At 48.0% G+C, this 15,380-nt stretch overlaps 1 protein-coding gene across 1 annotated transcript in view; it reads left to right on the top strand.

The window, feature by feature from the left end:
- The window catches only part of CPD (carboxypeptidase D), an 839,931-nt gene that overhangs the window by 95,379 nt on the left and 729,172 nt on the right, over positions 1-15,380 (top strand). The window lies entirely within an intron of this gene.

The raw sequence follows: 15,380 nt of genomic DNA, 5'->3' as shown, positions 1-15,380 counted from the left end.
TGCCCTGTTCCCATCATGCACTGGGACAGGAACAGACTAATTTGCATACAGCCAGGTTCTGAAACTGGGATGGTGCAGTGAGCTAAAAAACGGTGTTGGATCTAGCCCTGATCTTTTGACTGGGTGAGAGCTTTCTGCTTAATTCAGAGACTCTGTCCCTCACCATCCCTTGTTGTAAATATTTTTGTCCACCCTAAGCGTGGAAGGGTATTCTCAGATGTGAGACCCTTGCTCATTGCACCATCAGGATTCAAGCAAACCGGGCCGAAGACGGCTGTAATGCCAGAAACCGGTCCCCGGGAGCTTGTTTCCTTCCCAGTGTAAGAATTGGCTTTTGTAGTTTGGTTTGCCCTGTTCCCATCATGCACTGGGACAGGAACAGACTAATTTGCATACAGCCAGGTTCTGAAACTGGGATGGTGCAGTGAGCTAAAAAACGGTGTTGGATCTAGCCCGGATCTCTTGACTGGGTGAGAGCTTTCTGCTTAATTCAGAGACTCTGTCCCTCACCATCCCTTGTTGTAAATATCTTCTCACCTTGGCGCTCTGGTGGAGCCCCCTGATTCGGTGGTTCGAACATAGCGCTCCCTGCCCATTGGCCGTCATTTTTGCGCCACTGGGCATTCTCTGTCCTTTTGGCGGGGTGGCGCGAATCACGAATCTCCCCTTGGCTTCTGGGCGCTTTAAAGTGTCCAGAACCGGTTTCCCCCTGGGGGCACGGCGGGGGTTATGGTGCCGGCCCTTGAGCCCCCCCCCCCCACCCTCACTTCGGGGGGGTGCGGCAGCCTCTGCAACATCTAGGGTTGTCACACCATACAGAGAAACATTAAGCGTGCATGGCTTTCCTAACAGAGGGTGGCACGAGAAATTATCTATATATCGCCAGATATCAGTTCAAGAACACTATCAATTTAAAATATATAAGTTTCAGAGTCAGGAATTGCCAAGAGCAGAAATAACTATGCGATTAGCTTTCTGTGGAAGAGCGAGGCCGACAAGGCTGGGGAAATGAAAGAAGGAGACCTGCTTAGGTAGGAGATGCACCGGTGAAACAGGATGAAAGTAAGGGTGAAGTGGGGAAAAAGTTAAAACTTAGTGTGATGGGCAAGTTAGAGAAAGGTTGATTCGAATCAGAGGGAAAATTGGTAAAGTCATGCAGAGAAAAATGGCAGAAGTCTGCAGGAATTTATAGTTTAGGGGATTCAAAGGGACCGACATTTAACGGAGAGTAGGATGATAAATTGGAAACCAGTACTTGTTCAGGCAAATTTTAAACGTGTGCATTTTTATTTTTTGCTAAATCATTCACCTTGCTCATGAAACCTCTGTTTATTTAGTTAAGGTTTTATTCCAATTAAAATCTTTGCACCATTTATTAATGAAATGCTCGTTCATTATTAAATGGAGGCCATTACGGCTCCTGGCAATACCCATTTAGACTACTACTGTGAACTGTATTTTCTAAAATTACTAATTAAAGTGCAGATTCAGGATTGTTGCTAGTACTGTTTTTTTTTACACTGACTTTGGATTATGTTATACCCACCTTTGACGCAGCACTCGAAAAAGTTTTGATGTATGTTGTGTTTTGCCAAATATCAACACCACAGTGTGGTTTTGGTTTCAAAGTCAAGAGTTGGTTTTACTTATCTTGTATCTAAATTATTTCGGATTTTTAGGAATTGCCTACCAGACAGAGCATGTTTGCTGATCGTGAATGACCTTTTGTGTGTTTAACGAAAACTTACAGTGGCCTTACTGACCCATTGTTTACCATTGGTTGGCTTTATCCCTCTCATTACTTATTGTTTTATGGCTCTTTACCATCCATTTGAATTGTCGACTTGTATCTTTCCACTGCTCACTTTTAGGGAACTACTTTTTAGATTTGTATCTTTAAAAAAAAAAACTAGAAAGGAGCTTTTAGCCTACCTATAACTTAGGATTGGTTGACTTGCTCATTGTTCGCATTTCCTTGCTCCTTTTTGGCCAACACATGCAGGCATCACTTCCTGTTTGTGTGTTCTCCTTTCCTTGGAGCATTGCCCAAGCACGGATTAATAATGGGGGTAGTGGGGGGCAGGGGGTCGGGGATCGGGGGGGAGGGGGGGGTGTATAGACCACAACAACACCATGTGGCTGAGGGTATTATTATGGGTAGCATTGTTTTGCAGCAGTTTCTGTCTCGCAGGCTGAATATTTGGATCTGTGACCAACAGCTTGCGTTTACATCAATATTAATGTAACTGGTGGTCATGTAAAGCGCTCCAATACCTTCAGGTCGAGTTCACCGTTAATAAAAATGCAACAAAAATAAATCTGTGGATTCCTAGTGCAGTGACTTCTCCTCACTGGACTCGTCAGCAAAACATTAACACTGCTGATCCGTTGCATCAGTAACCTCATTCGTTAATAGTCAACCAAACTGGGTTTAAAGCCCGCTACTCACTCGTGAGGGTCTCAAGGTGCAGGGGTGGGGAGTGCAACTCCGGTACAGCTGAAGCTCTGCGGATGCGCGGGGTTTCTGCTAGTGCGAGGTCTGCTTAGCAGAGGTTACTTTCGGGTATGTGGAAGTGAGAGAGCTAATGGGGTCTATGATCATGCTGCAGAGATCTGTGGCTATGCAGTGCAGTGACGTGGGTTGGCTCCTCCCTGGAGATTACCAGCAAAACTATAACATGGAAGCGCTTGCCTACTTACAGCTTTACAGCATCTCGTACCTCACTCATTAGTAGCGAGAACTCCTGGGAACCATGACCCTGCTGCAGAGATCGGTGTGCATGCAGTTAAAGAGAGGGCCTTCTCCCGGATACCCCGTCATCAAAACAGTAAGGGGCTGATTCAGAGTTTTGCAGTCTGTGGACTGCCAAACCTCAGGTGGCATAGTGGTGGCGGTGCGCCCTGGTTGACCGACCATAATCTGAGTTTGGTGGTTGGACTGCCGCAAACCCTGGGGGTCCGTGATCCCCCGGTGGTGGTGAAGCGGTCTGAGGCCATAATATATTTAGTGGTGCCGCTGCGGCACTGCAAAGCATATTATCAGTTTCCTCACTTCAATCCGTTTCATGGCGGTGAGGCTGCCATGAAAAGGGTGGTGGTGAGGAATCTTAGGGGACCTACAGGACCATCTGGTGCCTCTGTGCAAAGAGGGTGCATGCAAGGGGGGCACTTGGTGTGTCCCCCTGTCTTTCTTTACAGTCCATGCCGTATTTGAACGCGCTGTGGCAGTCCCACGGTGCTGCCTTTCGAAGGCTCTACTATGAGCCTTTGTTGGGCAGCACCGTGGTCCAGCTGCTGCGGGACCGCCCGCCTGGTTTACAACTGTAATCTGGTGGTGAGGTTTGGCGGTGCAGGGCAGTGGCTTGAAACCCTGCTCTGCCCCATCAAAATTAGGCCCCAAAACTGCAGCACCTGCTGCATTCCTTTCGTCATTCTTTGCTAGAGACAGAGTTTCGGGGGTCCATGACCCTGTTGCGGAGGGAGAAGATATGCCCGACTTTGGAACTGGAGAGCCTGTTCGAGTCGAGTCTCCACGTTGGCTCAACATCCTGTTATTCTAGACAAATCACTTAATCTCCAGGTGCCTAACAAAAAATGAATGTGTCCTTGTGTGATGAACCTGGTGCTTACTTAAGCTACTTCAATATCTTTGGTTTGAGTCTGTACTATATAAAACTGAGGAAAAACAAAATGTAGAATTCTGCAAGTCATTCTCAGCAATGCAAATTCTCTTTTAGGAGAGTTGCAGCTCTGTTCTCTTAGCACGTTAATAACCTCAGCTGTGCCCAAACTCCAAAGGGCCTTGGTTACATTAAACTGCCCCAACACTGGCACCAAATGATGTATATTAAGGAAGTGTTTGCTCAATTTTCTTTTATGATAGACATTCCTGTTTTCTCACTGGCGCAATCAAACCATTGGGCCCTGCTATCAGTTATTGAATTTCTTTGGTGCTAGCAAGTAAATCCATTTTTGTGGGGCTTGGTACTCTACTGGCAAATAGCTACTTCAAAACACGGCTGACCACTGGGCCATGCGTTGCACATCTTGATTTCTGAGCGGATGAAAATGAGGCATTTGTGTTTTTGCTGGCATAAAGTTCCACTCGCAACGTGCGTGTAATGTGTAATGTGTTATGTTTTTTGATCCAGCCGAGTTCTGATGTTTCCTGTGTTCATGCTTAAAAGGTTAATCTGGTCTCCTGTTTTTGCTTTGCGTACTGGGGTTTATTGCCTAGTTTATCCGATTTTCCAATAAGGACTACAAGTCCCAGTATGCCAGCTGAACACAGGACGGAATGATCTAATCACTCCTTGACTTAAAAAAAAAACTCGAGAACGTAGCTCTCATTTCCCCGTAAACGTGATGTGTATGCTTACAAGTGTTGGCTACGTGTTGTGTGTTACCTTCTTGTGCTTCCGGCCAGTGGAAACAAACGTTGTGTGATTTTGTTTGGTGTTATCTAGTTTTTTTTTTCCATTCTCAATTGGTATCTTCACACGTTGGGAACAGGTATTGTTTCGGCGTAAACCAGTTATGGTGCGATTAGTGTTTGTGTGCAATGTAGACTTAAGTGAGTGTCTGATGTGATGACATGTATTGTATGACTTGTTACACAAACGTCACATTCCTTCTCTCCCCCATCATCGTCTTGTCCCGTGTTACCGGAATCCCTTACACGCCTTCCCTCTACTCTGTTTAATTCCAGTGTTATCTGATCTCCTATTCTTGTGATGGTAGTAGGGGCGTAAGGCCTGGTTAACTACCAGGAAGAGCTGAACCGAGCCTTAATCTCTCTTGCAGCTCGCTATGTAAGAACCATAGGTGTTGGGATGTGGGCTTAAAGGGGCCATGAAGCCTAAACAAAGGTTCTGCTTATGGACACCGGTAGCACACTGTGTCCTGCTTAACAGTCTGTGAATGGGGAGAAGATATGGCCAGAGCTGCCGACTATGAAAGTGGGAAACTCGATTCGAGTCTCGGCACCCAGTCAACACATCTTGTGATTCTGGGCAAATCACTTAATCTGCCTGTGCCTAAACAAATATGAATATATCCTTAAGTAAAGTAATTTGTGCTCATGTTAAGTGCTCCAATACCTTCAGGTCGAGTTTGTGCTATTATAATTGAATTTATATAGTGCTTACTACCAGGGGCGCAACTAGGTCTTAATTTCGGGGGGGGGCTAACATGGCAGATGAAGGGGCGTGGCTAATGTAAATCAATGGGGCGGAGCTAAAATGGCAGATAATCAGGATCGGTTAATGCTCAGGTCAAGCTGAGAAAAAATGTGGTGAATTCTGCATTTGAAACTGGACAACAATTAAAGCACACGCTTTTTGTTAGCTTGATGCATTGCCCCCCAAAACCCATACTCACCCTGAATCTTAAAATTACCCCTGGCACACCAAAACATATACCCACGCTGAACCCTAAAATTAACCCCCTCACACCCTAAAACCCATACCCGCCCTGAAATCTATAATTACCCCTGGCACCCCAAAACCCATACCCATCCTATCCCTAAAATTATCCCTCCCCGGCACCCCAAAACCCATACCCACCCCACACCCTAAAATTACCCCCTGGCACCCCAAAACCACCCTGAACCCTAAAATCACCCCCCTGGAGCCCCAAAACCCATACCCGCCCTGAACCTTAAATTACCCCTGGCACCCCAGAAACCATACCCATGCTGAACTATAAATTCCCCCTTGCCCCCAAAAACCCAAACCCACCCTGAACCTTAAAATTACCCCAGGCACCCCAAAACCCATACCCATACCCATGCTGAACCATAAATTCCCATCTGGCACCCCATAACCCATACCCACCATGAACCCTAAAATAGCCCCCTGACATCCCAAACCCACACCTGCCCTAAACCCTAAAATTACCCCGGGCACTATAAAACACATACCCACGCTGAACCCTAAAATTAATTCCATGGCACCCCAAAACCCATACCTACCCTGTACCTTAAAATTACCCCTGGCACCCCAAACCCCATACCCATGCTGAACCATAAATTCCCCGCTGGCACCCCATAACCCATACCCATCCTGAACCCTAAAATTGCCCCCTGACACCCTAAAACCCACACCTGCCCTGAAACCTAAAATTACCCCTGGCACACCAAAACACATACCCATGCTGAACCCTAAAATGTCCCCTGGCACCCCATACCCACCCTGAACCCTAAAATAGCCCCCTGACATCCGAAAACCCACACCACACCTAAACCCTAAAATTACCCCTGGCACACCAAAACCCATACCCATGCTGAACCATAAATTCACCCGGCACCCCATAACACATACCCACTCTGAACCATAAATTCCCCCCTGGCACCCCATAACCCATACCCACCCTGAACCCTAAAATTGCCCCCTGACCTCCCAAAACCCACACCTGCCCTGAACCCTAAAATTACCCCTGGCACACCAAAACACATACCCACGCTGAACCCTAAAATGTCCCCTGGCACCCCAAAACCCATACCTACCCTGAACCCTAAAATTGCCCCCTGGAATCCCAAAACCCATACCCACTCAGAACCCTAAAATTACCCCCTGGCACCCCAATCCGTAACCCACCCTGAACCATAAAATTACTCACTGGCACCCTAAAACCCACACCCACCCTGAACTCTAAAATTACCCACTAGCACACCAAAAAAAAAATAAACACTACAAACTTACACTACATTTGCATATTTGGAGGGGACTGTCCTCTTTGACGTTTCTATGTATGTAAGTAAAGAACAACATTCACAGTAACCTAGATATGTAGGCAGTAGGTAATGCTGTGCTGAAAAATGCATTAAAGTTACTGTAACTTACACAAAAAACTGCTGCCTGCTCTTCTGATACTATACTGTGGAGTCTGGCTGATGTGCAGGACTGTGTCCTGGCATCCAGCCCCTCCCAAAGGTCTCACTGCGTAGATCAATGTGGGTCAAATGCACAGACAGCAGGGGAAAGGGATGGCCAGTGCAGGTGAAGCTTTTCCTTTCGTAAATTAATTCCTGCTGGCGCCATAGCCCAGGGTTTGCTGTATGTGCACTTGTATGGAATACACATCTATACAAGTGCACAGACAGCACACCCTGTGCTAAGATGCCAGCAGAAATTCCTTTACAAAGGAAAAGCATCACCTTAACTGGCCATGCCTTCCCCCTGCTGTGCACATCTTCACACCCCATGCTCACAACCCATCAAGTGCTTAGGTGAAATCCCTGCCTTCAGGCAAGGATTTCACCTCTGCGCCACTCTAAAGGAAACACAAGAGACAAGAGGTCAGGGCAGGGGGGTCGGTTCACTCACTGAAACTTTTCAGAGGCTCGCTGTCTGGCTCGGGCTGCTGGGCCTCTCAGAAATCATTAAAACAATCACATTCTCGGATCGGATGCGCAGCCTTCCTGCACCATTTCAGTGCGTGTCATCTTAGCCCGGGCAGAGGAGGCGACGGGGGGGGGGGGGGGGGGGGGGGGGGGGCTGAAGCCTGGTGAGCCCAATGGGTGTTGCGCGCCTGCTTACTACCAGTGATGAGGCGCCAAAGTGCTTTTCAGCGAGTCATACGCTACATCGAAAGCCAAAAAGGATTAGTGAAGAATTAGTATCGGGAAATATGAACAAGCATTTACAATGCAATGGTTTTGCCTTTGTTAAAGTTAGAGCATTGTCATTTACAATAGCAAATTCAACCACTCATCTAACCCATCTGAACACCCAGCCACTGATCCACCCGCTCATCTATCTACGCATGCGCTTGCCAATCTCTTCATTCACCCACCCAGCTGCCCACTTGTCCATTCCGGTACCCACTCATCTATCAAAGCAGGCGCCCGCCGACCTCCTCATACATCCGCTCCCTCGTCCCTCCCTCCAGCTGCCCACCTACTCATCCATCCACTCATCCTTCCACCTATTCATCCATCCACTCACACATCCATCCGCCCACTCATCAATCTGCTCATCCTTCCACCCACCCATCCGCCCGCTCATCCTTCCACCTACTCATCCATCCACTCATCCTTCCACCTACTCATCCATCCGCTCATCCTTCCACCTACTCATCCATCCATCCACCTACTCATCCATCCGCTCACTCATCCATCCGCTCACTCATCCATCCGCTCACTCATCCATCCGCCCACTCATCCATCCGCCCACTCATCCATCCGCCCACTCATCCATCCGCCCGCTCATCCATCCGCCCGCTCATCCATCCGCCCGCTCATCCATCCGCCCGCTCATCCATCCGCCCGCTCATCCATCCGCCCGCTCATCCATCCGCCCGCTCATCCATCCGCCCGCTCATCCATCCGCCCGCTCATCCATCCGCCCGCTCATCCATCCGCCCGCTCATCCATCCGCCCGCTCATCCATCCGCCCGCTCATCCATCCGCCCGCTCATCCATCCGCCCGCTCATCCATCCGCCCGCTCATCCATCCGCCCGCTCATCCATCCGCCCGCTCATCCATCCGCCCGCTCATCCATCCGCCCGCTCATCCATCCGCCCGCTCATCCATCCGCCCGCTCATCCATCCGCCCACTCATCCATCCGCCCACTCATCCATCCGCCCACTCATCCATCCGCCCACTCATCCATCCGCCCACTCATCCATCCGCCCACTCATCCATCCGCCCACTCATCCATCCGCCCACTCATCCATCCGCCCACTCATCCATCCGCCCACTCATCCATCCGCCCACTCATCCATCCGCCCACTCATCCATCCGCCCACTCATCCATCCGCCCACTCATCCATCCGCCCACTCATCCATCCGCCCACTCATCCATCCGCCCACTCATCCATCCGCCCACTCATCCATCCGCCCACTCATCCATCCGCCCACTCATCCATCCGCCCACTCATCCTTCCACCCACTCATCCTTCCACCCACATAGCTGCCAAGGTTTCAGATTGCTTTGTGTGACATTTTCAGAATTGTACTTTAATTATGAGTGACATTTAATGACTACGAGTGACACTTTCTCACGCGCAAAATCAAGCAATGAAAATGAGGGAAATAGATATAGGCTGAATAAATAAGACTTTACGCAAATGAGTACAGCGTCTTGTTAACAAAACTGTAAATATCACAATCGAACTGCACTTTAACACTATTGAAATCATTAACCCCGAGCGGCCGCCCCTGTTGGCGCGCCGCTACCTGCCCAACCCCGCAGTGAAGGGATGGTGCAGGGAGAGGCTGAGGAGAGAGTGTAGCAGTGAAAGGATGGTGCAGTGAGAGACTGAGGAGAGTGCAACAGTGAAGAGACGGTATAGTGGAGCTGAGGAGAGAGTGAAGGGATGGTGCAGTGAGAGACTGAGGAGAGTGCACCAGTGAAGGGACGGTGAAGAGAGAGGCTGAGGAGAGTGCAGCAGTGAAGGGACGATGCAATGGGGGGGGCTGAGCAGAGTGCATGAGTGAAGGGACAGTGCAGGGAGAGGCTGAGGAGAGTGCAGCAGTGAAGGGACGATGCAATGGGAGGCTGAGCAGAGTGCATGAGTGAAGGGACAGTGCAGGGAGAGGCTGAGGAGAGTGCTCAGTGAATGGACGGTGCAGGGAGAGGCTGAGCAGAGTGCAGCAGTGAAGGGAGGGTGCAGAGTGCATCAGTGAAGGGACGGTATAGTGGAGCTGAGGAGAGAGTGAAGGGATGGTGCATCAGTGAGAGGCTGAGGAGAGTGCATCACTGAAGGGACGGTACCGTAAGAGGCTGAGGAGAGAGTGCTGCAGTGAGTGATGGTGCAGTGGAGGATTGAGGGCTGCAGCCTGGATGGGGGGGCTGAGCAGAGAGTGCAGCAGTGAAGGGACGATGCAATGGGAGGCTGAGCAGAGAGTGCGTCAGTGAAGGGATGGTGCAGGGAGAGGCTGAGGAGAGTGCATCAGTGAAGGGACGGTGCAAGGAGAGGCTGAGGAGAGTGCAGCAGTGAAGGGACAGTGCAGGGAGAGGCTGAGGAGAGAGTGCATCAGTGAAGGGACAGTGCAGGGAGAGGCTGAGGAGAGTGCAGCAGTGAAGGGACAGTGCAGGGACAGTGCAGGGAGAGGCTGAGGGGAGTGCAGCAGTGAAGGGACAGTGCAGGGACAGTGCAGGGAGAGGCTGAGGAGAGAGTGCATCAGTGAAGGGACGGTGCAAGGAGAGGCTGAGGAGAGTGCAGCAGTGAAGGGACAGTGCAGGGAGAGGCTGAGGAGAGAGTGCATCATTGAAGGGACAGTGCAGGGAGAGGCTGAGCAGAGAGTGCATCAGTGAAGGGACGGTGCAGGGAGAGGCTGAGGAGAGTGCAGCAGTGAAGGGATGGTGCAGTGTGAGACAGAGAGAGAGTGCAGCAGTGAGTGATGGTGCAGTGGAGGAGTGAGGGCTGCAGCCTGGATGGGGGGCTGAGCAGAGAGTGCAGCAGTGAAGCGATGGCGCAGGAAGAGGCTGAGGAGAGAGTGCTGCAGTGAAGGGATGGTGCAGTGAGAGGTTGAGGAGAGTGCAGCAGTGAAGGGATGGTGCAGTGAGAGGCTGAGGAAAGTGCAGCAGTGAAGGGACGATGCAATGGGGGGCTGAACAGAGTGCATCAGTGAAGGGACGGTGCAGGGAGAGGCTGAGGAGAGAGTGCATCAGTGAAGGGACAGTGGAGGGAGAGGCTGAGGAGAGAGTGCATCAGTGAAAGGATGGTGCAGTGAGAGACTGAGGAGAGTGCAACAGTGAAGAGACGATATAGTGGAGCTGAGGAGAGAGTGAAGGGATGGTGCAGTAAGAGGCTGAGGAGAGAGTGCAGTAGTGAGTGATAGAAGTAAACATAAGATTAGCAAAATAAACCAAATGGCTTACCTCTAACAGCAAAACAGCAGCATACATACCTGTCTGAACCACTTCGTGCACAGCAGTGCACACAGCTGCAGGGAGACGCCACGGGCCATATTGGACCTGAAAAACAAAGAAATAAACATAAGATTAGCAAAATAAACCAAATGCCTTACCTTAACTGAAAAACAGCAGCATACATACCTGTCTGAACCACTTCGTGCACAGCAGTGCACACAGCTGCACAGAGACGCCACGGGCCATATTGGACCTGAAAAACAAAGAAATAAACATAAGATTAGCAAAATAAACCAAATGCCTTACCTTAACTGAAAAACAGCAGCATACATACCTGTCTGAACCACTTCGTGCACAGCAGTGCACACAGCTGCACGGAGACGCCACGGGCCATATTGGACCTGAAAAACAAAGAAATAAACATAAGATTAGCAAAATAAACAAAATGCCTTACCTTAACTGAAAAACAGCAGCATACATACCCGTCGGAACAACTTTGTGCACAGCAGTGCACACAGCTGCACGGAGACGACACGGGCCATATTGGACCTGAAAAACAAAGAAATAAACATAGGATTAGCAAAATAAACCAAATGCCTTACCTTACCTGAAAAACAGCAGCATACATACCTGTCTGAACCACTTCGTGCACAGCAGTGCACACAGCTGCACGGAGACGCCACGGGCCATATTGGACCTGAAAAACAAAGAAATAAACATAAGATTAGCAAAATAAACAAAATGGCTTACCTCCAACAGCAAAACAGCAGCATACATACCTGTCTGAACCACTTTGTGCACAGCAGTGCACACAGCTGCATGGAGACGCCACGGGCCATATTGGACCTGAAAAACAAAGAAATAAACATAAGATTAGCAAAATAAACAAAATGCCTTACCTTAACTGAAAAACAGCAGCATACATACCCGTCGGGACAACTTTGTGCACAGCAGTGCACACAGCTGCAGGGACACGCCACGGGCCATATTGGACCTGAAAAACAAAGAAATAAACATAAGATTAGCAAAATAAACAAAATGCCTTACCTCCAACAGCAAAACAGCAGCATACATACCTGTCTGAACCACTTTGTGCACAGCAGTGCACACAGCTGCACGGAGACGCCACGGGCCATATTGGACCTGAAAAACAAAGAAATAAACATAAGATTAGCAAAATAAACAAAATGGCTTACCTCTAACAGCAAAACAGCAGCATACATACCTGTCTGAACAACTTCGTGCACAGTGGAGCACACAGCTGCACGGAGACGCCACGGGCCATATTGGACCTGAAAAACAAAGAAATAAACATAAGATTAGCAAAATAAACCAAATGCCTTACCTTAACTGAAAAACACCAGCGAGATGACGAGAAGAGGCTTTCGGCTGAAGTAGCCAAAAGCCAAAAATTCTCGGGAACGTCCCCGAATCTGGTCCGAGATTGACGGATGGAGCCCTCTCCCAATGGCTAGCCTCCATTTATGGAGCTAGCCAATGAGAGGAGAGGGCGTATTCCCTACCCCACACACACACATCAAAAGGTTTTTTGGCGCATGTGTACTAAAGTACGCATCGCCAGTCAAAACCTAAAAAGGATAGTGCTATATAAAACGGCAAAAAAGTATAAATGCACAGAAGGTGAGGGGCTCATCCTTTACCGGTGTTCTGGCCCAAGAGAAATAAATCGCATGCATAGTTTCCTCAACATGCCTACCCATTGCATTGCTGATATTTTAGCAGAAAAATAAAGCCATTTTTGTTAATAAGCTGCACGAGTGCCAGTAGGACAGTTTTCTAATTTGTTAAACATTTGTTAAGTAAAGACTGCTTAGCAAAGCCTTTGAATCTGGCGAGCAGATGTGCTGTATTTGAAAAAAGAAAGAAAAAAAAATTTAATGACCAGCAAATGCCAAAAAATAAGCAGTAGCAAAGCCAATAAATCATGTCTGCTAGAGCTATTGGCAATGCTTTGCAGTGTGCTAAAACGAATTCTGGATTATAGGAAGCACTATAAAGCAGCCAGGGCGTGCGAAGGGGGGGACGAGGAGGGGCGCTTGCCCCCCCCCCCCCCGAGTACCCCTCCTTGCCCCCCCTGCGGACGCCCATGAAAACCGTGACTTCAAGACGGGGTTCTCACTCTCTTTCCTCTCCTTTCTTTTATTTGCTTCCCTGTGAAATGGATCCAAAAAAGAAAGACGCTTTTGCTTGAAATGTAGTATTTTTCTGACATTTTAATTCTAAAGTGCAGCATTGGGAATAAAAGGCTAAAATATGAAAAATAGATTAATAACTAAATAAAGTAAGACGGAGTGGTAGCAAACTGGCCAAACAGATTTTATTCAAACTGAAACACATTAGAGCCACTTTTACAGAGTTTGCCAGTGAAGCGCTATTTTAGTTTTCTTGTCTTTGTTTTCCCTAGACTTGGAACTAGTGCACCAATCCTGGAGGTACCAAAATGTGTGGATTGGAAAACAAAATGTGTGCTGTGGCTCTGCGTCCGGGGATGTGGTCTTTTTACCATACTGCTTACGTTTTGTAGGGATATAAGCAATGGCCATTAAAATGGGTCCATTCAGGGCCCTGTAGTCGTGTCCTTAACTTTTCAGGCAAAAGCACTCACTGATTTCTGAATAGTGAGTGCAAAAGCATTAAGGTAACCATGTTGTTCCTGCTTACATTTCCCATGGTTTGCTAAATTTAGCATTCCCTATAAGTGTTTGCTTCTTCCAGGATGTTGTTCCTTTTTTTTTTTTTTTTTTTTGTAGGCCACATATTGCTCTTGTCTAGTGCGTAATTTAAATTGCGCATCCAGGTGTTTATAGCGGGCAACAATTGGGTTGTAGTTGAAAACAGTGGGAGTTTTTCTCAGTGGGGCAGTATGGTGTTCAGTGGGGGAGAGGATGTGGCACTATGATCAGAGCTGCTGAATTTGGAACTGGGAACCAGGTTCAGCCTTAATAACCAGCCCACCAGACCACTCTCCTGCAAGTGCACAATCACATGCTAAACCTTAGAAGGCTACGCAACACCTTAGAAGTCCTGGTGTTTTCGCACCAGCAGGTGGACCCTAGCATGACCAGTGTAGGTTAACCTTCAAGGCTTGTCCACCACTAACCATACTGAAGGTCACCTCCAGTCTTGCGGGCAGGCCTATGAAGCAGCACACCCTAGAACAACAGTCACTGAGGTCACAGGACCCTTGAAGGGCCAGCTCTAGGGCGGTGCAGCCAGTGTGACCGCACCGGGTGCTGACTTTAGGTGAAGGCATCATGTTTGCAATTATATATTGGTTTTAAAAACGCTTGCTGCTCCTTCCTGGCTTCCAGCAATTTTCGGCAACAGTAAAAATGTCATGATAACTCTGGTGATTAATGTTCTTCCTAGAGTGAGACCAGAATGTTGTCTAGTGGAAGTTTTGACTCATGGAAAGGTAGCTCAGAGGGTTAATGTACCGGCTGCAAAGAACATGCGCCATGCAGATCACAAAGTGCACATAATGTAAATAGGTCAGTGGGCTACTGATTTTGTCAGAGATCCTTTTGTTACTTGCAGTTTATAAGTTAAAATTCTAACTTAGAACAGTGAGCTATTAACTGTCATCTAAGAGCTGCATACAAACTGCAAGGTATAAATTTGAGCGTTATGTTCCTCCCCCGTCCCCCAGTCTTTGATTATCCTAATGTCCAAAAAAGTGTTCTTTTGGACAGAAATCAATTCTGATTATTAAGGAGAACCCCCAACCATGGTATTACATTTTAAATTCCGGGTATTGTGTTTCTCCAGACCAATCACTATAAAACTATACGGGCTACTAGTATGGTTGTCATGTGACTCCTACACCTTGTAGTCCTTAGTCTTATGTAACATTTTCTATACAGTGATTTACACACATATTGATTTTCTCTGTGTAATGTGTGTGATGTAAAGTGCTCTGACACCCTACAATGGTATGAGTGGCACTGTAAGTCAAATTAAATGCATCTGAGAGAGAGTGGTTATGGAGACTTGGGGGGCACAGTTAAAGGGTGGTAGTGAGGGAATCCATGTCGGAGGTGGTCATTGGGGGGCACTAACAAACATTAATGCACAGGACACCACCAGTGCTATGGCTGGCCCTGCCCTTGTGGCCAGTCTGCCTCACCCAAAGGTACCTCCATTGGCCTTGTTTCAGCAGCAGTAGCTGCAACTCACCAGGGATTGGCAATGCAGGATTTCGTTTGGGTATTTCCAGTAAGTGACTTTTTTTGTGTAATCACTTTTTTTGTGTAATCACTTTTTTTGTTATTACATCTTTGCTGATCTCGTACACATCGGGAAGATTATCAAATTTTGCTGTGCCAATATCATTCTTGGCTGAGGTGGCTACAAAGTCAATGGATTTGCTGAGGTCTACTATTAAATCTTCTGCTATGGATGGTGTAATAATGCCTATATCGTGATCTGAATCGTTGTTATTCGTTGCATTGTTGGAAGCTAGTGCTGGTTTGTCAAATTCGGTGAGGAGGTTAATGATTTCTGGGAAAGACAGCACCTCCTTACGCCATCTTAACAGGGT

The sequence above is a fragment of the Lissotriton vulgaris genome, chromosome 2_1, assembly GCF_964263255.1.
Source record: "Lissotriton vulgaris chromosome 2_1, aLisVul1.2, whole genome shotgun sequence".
NCBI lineage: Eukaryota > Metazoa > Chordata > Amphibia > Caudata > Salamandridae > Lissotriton > Lissotriton vulgaris.
Note: the sequence above shows the minus strand (reverse complement) of the source record. Positions and strands in the feature narration are given on the sequence as shown.